This window comes from Telmatherina bonti, assembly GCF_933228915.1.
Source record: "Telmatherina bonti genome assembly, chromosome: 2".
Lineage (NCBI taxonomy): Eukaryota > Metazoa > Chordata > Actinopteri > Atheriniformes > Telmatherinidae > Telmatherina > Telmatherina bonti.
Genome location: NC_136620.1, coordinates 16,646,269 through 16,657,106, shown reverse-complemented (window position 1 = coordinate 16,657,106; position 10,838 = coordinate 16,646,269).

Here is a 10,838-nt window from a genome sequence, read left to right as displayed (position 1 = left end):
TGCAACTGCATTAGCAATACTGCTGGAAACATGTTGTGCATCCTGTCCTGTCCAGAAGATCCCAGAGGTTGTTGCCCTGGATGTGTGATGTGTCTTCTGCAGGTTGCAGTTGCTGGACTGGTGCAGGCATCAGACTGGCACATTCTCTCTTTAGCCTTTCTACTGCAGCCTGGCAACTTGATGTGCTACAAAAACCTACCTCTTTGAATTGTGGATCCAGCAATGTAGCTAGTGCCAGAGATGTTACTTTCTCCAGTGCTGCAAATTTTTCTTGGAGGTTGTGTGGAATTTGTTTACCAAATTACTTGCAACCTGATTTGTCATAGTGGTGCATTGTCTGGATGTAAAGTACTTCAGCACCTTCCCAATGGGAATCCAGAGACTCTTTCAGTGGACATTTCTTCTGTGGCCTCATGGAATGAATCAAGGATGGAAAGAAACTGATTAATAGAGTCATATTCCTCAGCAGAGAATGAAACAAAGGGTGGTATTTAGACTGCTAAGGGCAGCACCCAGTGGCTCCCTCTGCTCATGGAGCCTCTGGAGCATTGTGAAGGTGCTATTCCAGAGGGTATCTACCTCTTGCAGTAGTTTATGCTCTGGTCAACCCATTTGTCACTGAATTTCAGACAGCTTTTCTTTTGCAGTGCTGCTTGATTTAAAGTAACCCACTATTCTCCTTGCCCGGGTGTGAATTTCATCAAGATCAGTTGTTTATGTGATGGACTTCTCTACCATAATCAGCATATGTGCAAAACAGCTGATGTGGCGGACATTGAGGAGACTGGCACAAGCTATCATATTTGGAGCAGAGTCTGTGACCAAATTCTGCACTTTGTCTCTGATCCCTCATTCTGTCAGACTGTTTTTGGCCTCTGCAAGGTTTGCAGCAGTATGACACCGGGTAAATTTTTTTTTTTACACCCAGCAGAACTGTTGACAACTGCACTTCTTCTGTGATGAAGTGGCAAGTCACTGCCAGGTATGCATCCATATTGATGGCGGTCCACATATCTGCTGCTAAGCTGACTCTGGACACTTTTGAAATTGTTGCCACAGCCCGGTCTTTTGCAATCCTATATTTATTCTCCAGCATTTTTTCGAGCTTTCCTTCCTGAAGTAGCTGTGGTCGTCTGATCTGTAATGACTGGTGTGGACAAAGCAGTGTTGTTCCATGATTTCACTGATAAGCTTGCAGTCATATTTGGTATGACCAATGGTGTGTACGAATGAGGTAATTTGTCAACTTAAAGGTTTGAGATGACTGTACCTGATTTGTCATCTCTGGCTCCACACTCTCAGCTCTGCGTCAGCTCTTCCACTATGGGACCAAGTTTGCCGTCGCCTCTGTGTTTGGAATCTCAGCAATTTCTCTCTGATACCAGTTCATTTCTACCCACTTGGACAAAAAAAAGAGAGTGTATGCATAGGATATATAAACTTCTGACAGTGAAGGAAGTGTACTATATTTGCCTTTGACCAGCTCATGGAAAAGCCAAAATTAATGATTGGAAGTAAGCCTCAAGTTTAGAATATTATGTGGTATAATAATGAGGTACTGTGATGGACTGGCGACCTGTCCAGGGTGCACCCTGCCTCTCGCCAAATGATTGCTGAGATAGGTTCCTGCGACCCTGGGCTAGACAAAGTGGTAAAGAAAAAGGATAGTATGATAATAAATGAAGGTCAACAGTTCCCTCTGGGAAGATTTTTTTTACATTAATGCAAAGTTAAAATTAAAGATTTATATAAAGAAGAAGATAAAATGCATTTGGGTGACAGTAAAAATATTTACTAGGTGGAGTGTTGCAGCTATGGACACAGGATTCAAACTTTTTGGGGGCAGGCTGTCACCACAGCTGCGCTCCACCGAGTTGAACATACAAGTGCCAGCCAGAAGAAGCAAATATCAAAATCACTGCAAACTAACCCTACAGGGCCACAGCTACAGGTAAAGCCCCAATTACCATGCTTCTAGGCTAAGGCAGGAGGAACCAGCCTCTGATCATTCCTGATAAAATTGATACTAGTTAAAACAATAACAAACAGCTGTGTAAATATGGCTGCAATCTGTACTGGTTGGGCTATGCAGAACCCCGTATGAAAGGCTTTTCTGGAATAACTGGAGTCCCAGCTCACATCACACCCCACACCTCACATGCACACACACAACCATCTGATTTCACAGTGTGAACACAGCTATATCTCCTCAGTATTACACCACCATCAGCAACCTAAAGCATTGATCCAAGGCAGGATGCTCACATGTAGTTTCCATCAAATTCAGAGCCTACCATCTGCATATGGAGCTGAAATGGAGACTCATTTAACCAGGCAAACTTTTAGTATCTGCTATTGTTCAGTGTTTAGGAATCTTCAGACTGTAGTCTCAGTTTCCTGTTCTTTTGCAGAAGTGGCACCCAGTGTGGTCTTCTGCTGCTGTAGACCAGGGATCCCCAATCCTGGTCCTCAAGGACCGGTGTCCTACAGGTTTTCCAAGTGTCCCAGCTGCAACACACCTGATTCAAATCAATGTGTATTTAGCAGACATGTGCAGAGTTTTTCTGAGTCAGGTGTGTTCCAGCAGGAACATTTGGAAAAACTGCAGGACACCAGTCCTTGAGGACCAGGGTTGGGGATCCCTGCTGTACACCATGTGCTTCAAGGTTGGATGTGTTGTGTGTTTAGAGATGCTATTCTGCATACCTTAGTTGAACCAATGTTTATTTGACTTCCTGTTGGCTTTCATTCATCTCCAACCAGGCTGTCCATTCTCTTCCAACGTCTGACATCAATAAGGCATTTTGGTCCAGACAACTGCTACTCAATGGATATTTTCTCTTTTTAGGCCATTCTCTGTGAACCCTGGACATGGTTATGCATGAACATTTCAATAGATCAGCAGTTTCTGAAATACTTAGACCATTCATGTGCTAACAAATTGTGCTACCCATCCACCTGACAATGGGTTCAGACCTGATATGATTATTTGTTTCCAGGCACTGAGCTACACGGAAAGCTGACAGAAAGTTGCACCATGACAGCCAAGAGAGGAAGCAGTGTTCCTCGAAAGTAGGTCTCCAGTTTCATTCTCCAGCTCAGGTTAAAGGGCTGGTGGAGGGGAGTCTAGTCAACAGGAAGGTTCAGTCCCAGAAGAAATGTACATAATATTCAAACAAATCTTGATTTGTTTTTCCTTCCAGAATTTGTCTGAATAATTTAAAAGTTGTACACTTTAATGGTAGATTTTGAAAAACCAACCAGGAAGTTGGATAAACAAAGGATTAAGTCTACATTTTAGCTGACAGTCAAACTGATTTTCACAATACATGAAAATTTTGCACATGAATATAACCAACATTGTGACTGAAATTATGGGCAACAGCTACTAATGGAGTTCAAGGGTTTCATCAAGGGTTTCTGCATTTTAAGGATGCCAGAATAATGTAGGCTGTCTAATTAGACTGAAGCTAAAAGTTAAGGACGTCTCAGTGCTGGAAGTAAATGAAATTCAATCCCAAAGCAAACTGTTTCAAATGTCTTTGACATCATTACCATCAAAATACTTTATTTATCTAAGAGGGAAATTTCAGTGTTGTAGGGTTTTTCTCTTGTATTTTGTTGTTGTTTTGAAATGAAACAGATTTACCATAAGAAAATTAATTAGTGATAGCTTTTGCAATCTTGTGCTTAAGCATTCAGATATTGTAAAACTCTGATCAGACACATTTGCATGTACTTCTGAAATGTGATCATTTAAACAATCCTGGTCTAAATGTAGCTAGCTAATTTGTGAGCTAATAAGCTGCTAAAGAGTCTACATGACATGTTGCCTGTTGGCTCCTAATACATCCAGACAAATATAGGTCACAGGAGGAAACCGACCAGGCAGTCCCATCCAAACCCTGGACCTACGGCCAAAACACAACATGACGGAGTATTTCTCTTTGAAAAGACTTTAAAAAGGCTTTTGCAGTTTAGTAAATGAGTAAACAGTCCAATTGCATGCAAGTTAACCAGTGTGACGCTACTCAGGCAATACAGTTGCTACATTTCAGCTGGTTAACACTGGTCGCATGTGTTAACAAATGTCCACAAGACTCAAGCTGGGTCTGCAACCACCTTCACACCACACTTAATGAAACAAACTGTGCTTTTTAAAAAACATAACGATTGCTGGGATAGGCTCCAGCTTCCCGTAACCCTGAACTGGACTGAGTAGTTAAGAAAATGGAAGTATGGCTGTTTGCATTTGTCACTGAGTTTCAAGCAGGAAGTAAAGGTCATCTTTGTTTATTTCCTGCAGTAATTTAAAAGTTGTCATGAGTGGTATTTGTAGAACTACATTAATACAGCATAAAGTCTGTAAATATGCTTGGTCTCCCTCTGCACTGACTGTGAGAGCTAACGATGACCTGAGGTCACAGCCAAACCACGGTTCCCTCTGACCAGCCCTCATGGATGAACTAAACAGCCCATTACCCTGCTCACAGCTTCACACGCTGATTCATGACCCTGCAGCGGGCTGCGGAGGGTGAAGAGTAAATCTGAACCAATGTGTGGTGAAAGATGAAGTCTCTCCTGCTGCCTGGCACTCATCCAGCAGCGCATGAATATTAATGACGAGCACGCAAATGCACTTTTGTTGTTTAGCGTGCAAAAGGGCAGGCAGCAGAGGGCGGATGCTATCATTACTTTCAGGAAGGGTGAGCATTAAGTGATTGCAATTTAAATGCAAATAGCTCATTATGTTCTCACCTTGTCTCCTCTGCGCTCAAGCAAGTTTAGTTCAACCCTCTTTTCTCACTTTGTAAATGTTCAGCTTTACAATCCTGTCATCTTTTCTCACCCTCACATCCTCTCCTAACAAATTTACACCACCAAGGTCACGTTTTTATTTTCTCGGATCACATATCATATGGAAATGATATTTGGACTAATTTACTTCTCCCCATCCTGACAAATGTGCATCCATACTATTTTGCCAAACCAAGATGAAACCAATCAGCTGCTGAGCCGTTAGGTTAAAGGCTCCAGAGGTGGTTTAGGACCTGAAAATCATAAGTTGCTTCTTTCCTGTCAGTGAAATATGGGATGAAATGCTAAACGAAATGCTAGCAAATCAATATTTTTTAACTGTATATTTCTCCCAAGTGGTGTGTCCATTTTAATCAGAAGAGGAGTCACTTAAAATACCAGTTAGCATCCAGAGAGTCAATCTGAAGTCAATCTGGAGCACCTTTTTAATGAAAAAACACACCTTTTGAATTAAATTTATTATCTTCCTGAACAAAAAAATCTCTATCCAACACATGAAGTCCATTCTTAGCAGCTGGTGATGAATCCCACAGGGTCTAAATCAGTGTTTTTCAACCACTAGCATGCCGTGAGAGATTAGCAGGTGTGCCATGAAAAATTACCCAATTTAACCTCATTGTTCTAAAAAGCTGCTCTATCTTAATCCAAACAGGTCCCTGTCAAAGACAATAATATTCCTTCTTGTGTTTATCCGATTTCTATTCGAGAGGCTTTGATGAGGACTTTAAATTAATTATATGGACTTAAAAGAAAAAAAGAAAAACATTTCAGTTTGTGGTGTGCCTTGTGATTATTCAGTGAAAAAAAGTGTGCCTTGGCTCAAAAAAGGTTGAAAAACACTGGTCTAAATCACCTGCTCATTCTGTTTGTGGTCATTTATATTCACAAACTGTGTGACAAGATGCAGAGTGGTCCCAAATCCATGGTAGTTTTGGCGCAACTATCTTTATTTATGTAAAACACCACTTAAGGCTGAAACGCTGAAGGGAAAAAAAAACCTACAACAATTCTGCAAAGCCATGAAATGAGAGGAGAGCTTATGTACCTGACATAAGGGAAGCTGGCTAGACACAGGTGCAACACATGAGGCTGAGGCAGCTAACACGGGAGGAACCGTGACACCGTGAAATAGTTTGAATTAAGGAAATTAAGGAATTAAGGAAAACAATAACACTAATTTTGTCTTTAGGAAAGGAATCAAAACTGTGCATTGGGGAAACCTGAAGAACTGCATTAGTTTAGTAGCATATTTACAGCCAGCAAGCAGGGTTGTTGGTTGTGTTGTAGAATGTGAATAAATGGTTGTTATTACAGTGAAGTATTATTTTATGTTAAATACATGATAAAATAAGTGAAAATGAAAGACCTAAATCTGATACAGAGGTGGATATAAGTGTTTAATCCTTTATGTTCTTTATTTCACTATATTTCCTTTTTGTTTTGTTTTATTTTGTGTATTAGGATTTTAATTTTTTTAGTTTGTTGAAAATGAAATACAAAAAAGAAAAGAAGCATCTGAACTTAACCAGATATATGATGACAACATTTCCTTTTAGAAGTCTAGAAATCACTACAACAACTTGACTGCACATCTGCAAAAGTTTTTAAATTGGGGAACAGCATGGCAACGGGGCAATGAGTTAATAATCCTTTCATGCATAGTGGCCCTGTACACACTCAAAAATAGAGGTACCAGCTTGTACCTAAAAAGGTACGATTGCTTGTCGCTGGGGGTGTACTCTTTTGAGAGACATTTCTGTACCCTTCAGTTCTGGTCTATTTTTGTACCTTATCAAGTTCAACCTCACCTTATCAAGTCATTTTTTTTTATGTTTTCACAGGATTAGGCCTGGTCCATGCAACTTAGCAATGTTATCTTATCTTTAATCTAGAAATAATCTTCAAAAACTCAAAATACTGACCAGCCATACACTTAGTTTGCAGCATCTGACCTTCTTTGTCTGGTGTAGTAAATGACTGTTAAGTAGTACTACTGTCATCACTCAACTCTGCTCTAGTTTGTAACATTACAGCCATTAACGATACATTTTTCAATGCTGCAGGTACCCTTATGGTCGAAATGGTACAAATTTGTACTTTATGTCACTTTGAACCCTTTTTCGTACTCTGAAGGTGTGCTTCTGGTCTCTTAAAGACCAGTATTGTACTTTTGAGAGAACATTTCTTTAAAATGTACCTATAGGTACAGAAATGTCCTTATCTTGTACCTCTATTTTTGAGAGTGTAGTGGACATCTATATCCAAGTTTTTTTCTTGCATATTCATGAGGACAGTATTTTTGTAAATAAACCACTTCAGTGGATGTTAGTTAGTTATTGTTACGTCCCCTGGGAGGGGTGCAACCTGACAACCACAGAGGGAGACAAGACAAGTATAGAGGGTTGACACGTTTATTTGCAGGTCTCGGATATGGCAGGATTATGGAACCTGTGGGAGAGGATGGGACATTTAAGCTGTGCCAAAATCAAAGAAAACAATAAAACAAAACGAGGCCTAACTCAGACTGTATCTGTGAACCAAATGAAAACCAAATAAGCTCCTATCTAACTGATCTAATAACCAGCTTGACCAAAACATTTACAAGGGGTGGCCACAGCCTCTAGCCCTAGTGTGTCTATACAATGTTTTCTACATGTGGAAATGTAAAGGGCGCCCCAACTTACCTGGTCCTCATGCCTCCCCACATACCTGTTCCACCATGCCATTAACAAACACAAGCAGCCAGCCAAACCAGCCAATAGATCCCAGGCTAGGCAGATCTCCACTTCAGCTACTTGGATCCGCCTGGAGATAACAGGGATGACAAGTTTGATGATGCACGTAACAGTTATCTAATATACGTTTCCACTCACTGGGGAATAAATAAATATATGATATAATTGAACATGATGTAATTACACAAGTTTGCCTTTGCAATAAATAGGAAAAGAAAATGATACAGAAATATTTTATAGAAGATTTATATGATATAATTATGAATATGTATTATTTTATAGATAATTTATCGAAAACATTAAAATAAATCATAAATCATGATCAATTCTAAATTTCACTAATAAAAAATTATCATTGCATATGTCTGTAGAGGTAAAATACTGTATTTAAAAAAATGTTGCATTGTTTTTTATTAATTCATGCATAGGCTAAAGAATTTGGGGGGGAAAAAAGGTTTCTGGCTGAAATCTCAGATGGGTTCCTTTAGTAGTGTTTTTTTTTTGTATATATTTTCCCATCCAGAAACATTTAACAGTTTACCAGTTTGGTTTACTAGTTTGGTAAACTGGTGGTTGTAACTTGACACCAGGAGTGAATGTGTTGGCCTGGTAACCGTAGCCGAGTAAAGATGAAAAAGTTAAAAACAGATCTAAAGCAAATTATTTCCTTCAAAACACATCTTTTAACCTTTAAACCTCCACCAGATCACGGTGCTCCAGAGTACTATTACTGATGTCATCAGCAGTTTCTCAGGACCAGTAATTTGTAACTCTGTGGGCTAAACTGTGATGGATAATTTACCCTTTAGGTGATCTACAGATGTCTGCAGCTGTTTTGCTGCTGAAATCTCAAGGACGCATTAATGCAGTCATGTCATTTCTTAAACCCTTTATAGTCCTGGTCCACCATTTGGAGGTATTTTTCTCTATTCTTTTTGTTAGTGTGAAAGTTAATGGGTTCTTCAGGAATAGCTCTTTAGGATCTTATATGGACTTTCTGATGCTCTTCTTTACCTTTTGTTCCATTATCTGCTCAGATGATCCCACACAGCTTCAATAATATTGAAGGTGGGGCTCTAGAGAGGATCCATCCTTCCATCAGACCTGCTGCCACTGATTTCCAGTCCAGTTCATGTCGTATACGGTACACTTCTGCCTCCCCACTTCCCTTCCTTAAGAATGGCTTCTCGACAGCCACTTTTCCATGCAGACCATTTCTGATAAAGCTTTGGCCAACAGCTCTAATAGACAACAGTCCTCCCCGTCTCCTGCTCTGTTCCTCAGCTCTCACACATCATTGCATTCAACAAGAAGTGTTGAATAAAACCCAGCATCATCAATCAGCAATATAGCAACTATATCTGTTAGACAAAGGGAAGCTTGTCGGGTTGGATTACAGGTATTTATTGACCCTATAAAAGACTAAATGTCTTTCAGAAAGCTTCCGCTCACTTCCAGCAGAGGAAACAGCTGCGATTAGTTAAAGACAAATTTAACTTTCAGCTGACTTTCACCCGCGGCAGCATAATTATAGGACGCCTTTCATTCTCAATTAATTTCCATATAGATCAATTAAATACTTTAATTACAATTACAAGTTGTTTTTTTAAGAAGGAGAAAGGACACGTAAGAATGTCCTTCAGGAAAAAGGTGCTACATTTACACACATCTGCCATCCTCATGAATGGGATAATAACAATGTTATTGTCCATTTCTCTGCTCTTCATCTCCTGAACTGAGCTCCCAACTCTTTTTCTCTAGTCCTTGCTACAGTATTGAAAGACCTCTACAATATGTGTGTCTATCAGAGACTCTGTTGAGGACCACCATTGTCAAAAGGAAGGAAGAAGTCATAGACTTTTGTCTAAAGTACTTTCACTCTGTCTGGGGTGGTCGTTGCTCACCATCATTTTACTGAACCAGACTGGATTCTTACTGGACAGCAATCTCCCCAGAACAGCAGGCAACAACTTTAGCATCACACATGTGATGGGAACCCAGAGACGATAGTACTACTACATCCTGAAAAAGTCTTCTTAAAGTGATGATTCACAAAGTCTCAGTATTTGCAGATGATTTGCTCCTGTTTGTTTTAAATCCAGTCAGTGAACTCGTTGTAATTTTAAGTATTAGTTTTGTTCACATTGGTTGCAAACTCATCAACAAAAAAAGAGGAAATTACCAAAGAACACACTGGTTAGGCACTTCTTTGGCAGCATTCCAGTCTCAAAATAGATGTGTCATTTCAAAGTGTCTGCAAATGATAAGAGTGTAAAGTGATGCTATAGACTGGGGAAAACTACTGAAATAAGGTCTCTCAGTCTCAACCAGAACTATTATAATAATGAACGTCACTGGGCCTTCGAAACTTTGTCCCAGATGTCTTAATGTGTGTTCACACTAGTTCTGTAATAGAGTAGAGTAAGTATTGAGAGATATAGATTAAAATCTGGCAGACTTTATTAGAAGTTGGGGGGATTTGTTTCTGATCACTAAAGCTGTTGTATTTTTAGACGTAGACTTCTGAGATTTAACAAGTAGTCCCTGTGTATTCTGAGATTGTGTGTGTCTTTTGCAGGGTCCTTGACTGTCACAGAGTCAATCAATCAATCAATCAATCAAATTTTATTTATAAAGCGCTTTACAACAACCTTAGTTGACCAAAGTGCTGAACAAAGATAAAAACAAGTAAAAATATAAAATAGCAGTTCATTCACATGTAAAAATCTCAACAGCCAAAGGCTGATCTAAACAGATGAGTCTTTAGCCTGGCCTTAAACAGAGGCAGGTCCATGATGGAGCGTAACTCCAGAGGCAGAGAGTTCCAGAGTTTGGGCCCTGCCACTGCGAAGGCCCGATCGCCCCACTGTTTACACCTAGACCGAGGGACCACCAGGAGGTGCTGATCAGAGGAGCGCAGGGCTCTGCTGGGCTGGTGAGGAGTCAGGAGGTCACAAAGGTACGGAGGTGCAAGGCCATGGATGGAGCAGAAAACAAACAGAAGGATTTTGAATTGAATTCTGAACTGAACCGGGAACCAGTGTAAAGAGAACAGTACAGGGGAGATATGGTCATGTTTGCGTGTGTTGGTGAGAAGGCGGGCAGCTGCATTCTGCACAAGCTGTAGACGGTGCAGAGAAGCCTGGCTGAGTCCAATGTAGAGGGCGTTGCAATAGTCCAAACGTGAACTGATGAAGGCGTGGATGGCTGTTTCAAGGTCTTGACGAGTGAGAAAGGATTTGATTTTGGCCAACTGGCGAAGCTGAAAAAAGCTTGCCCTGACCA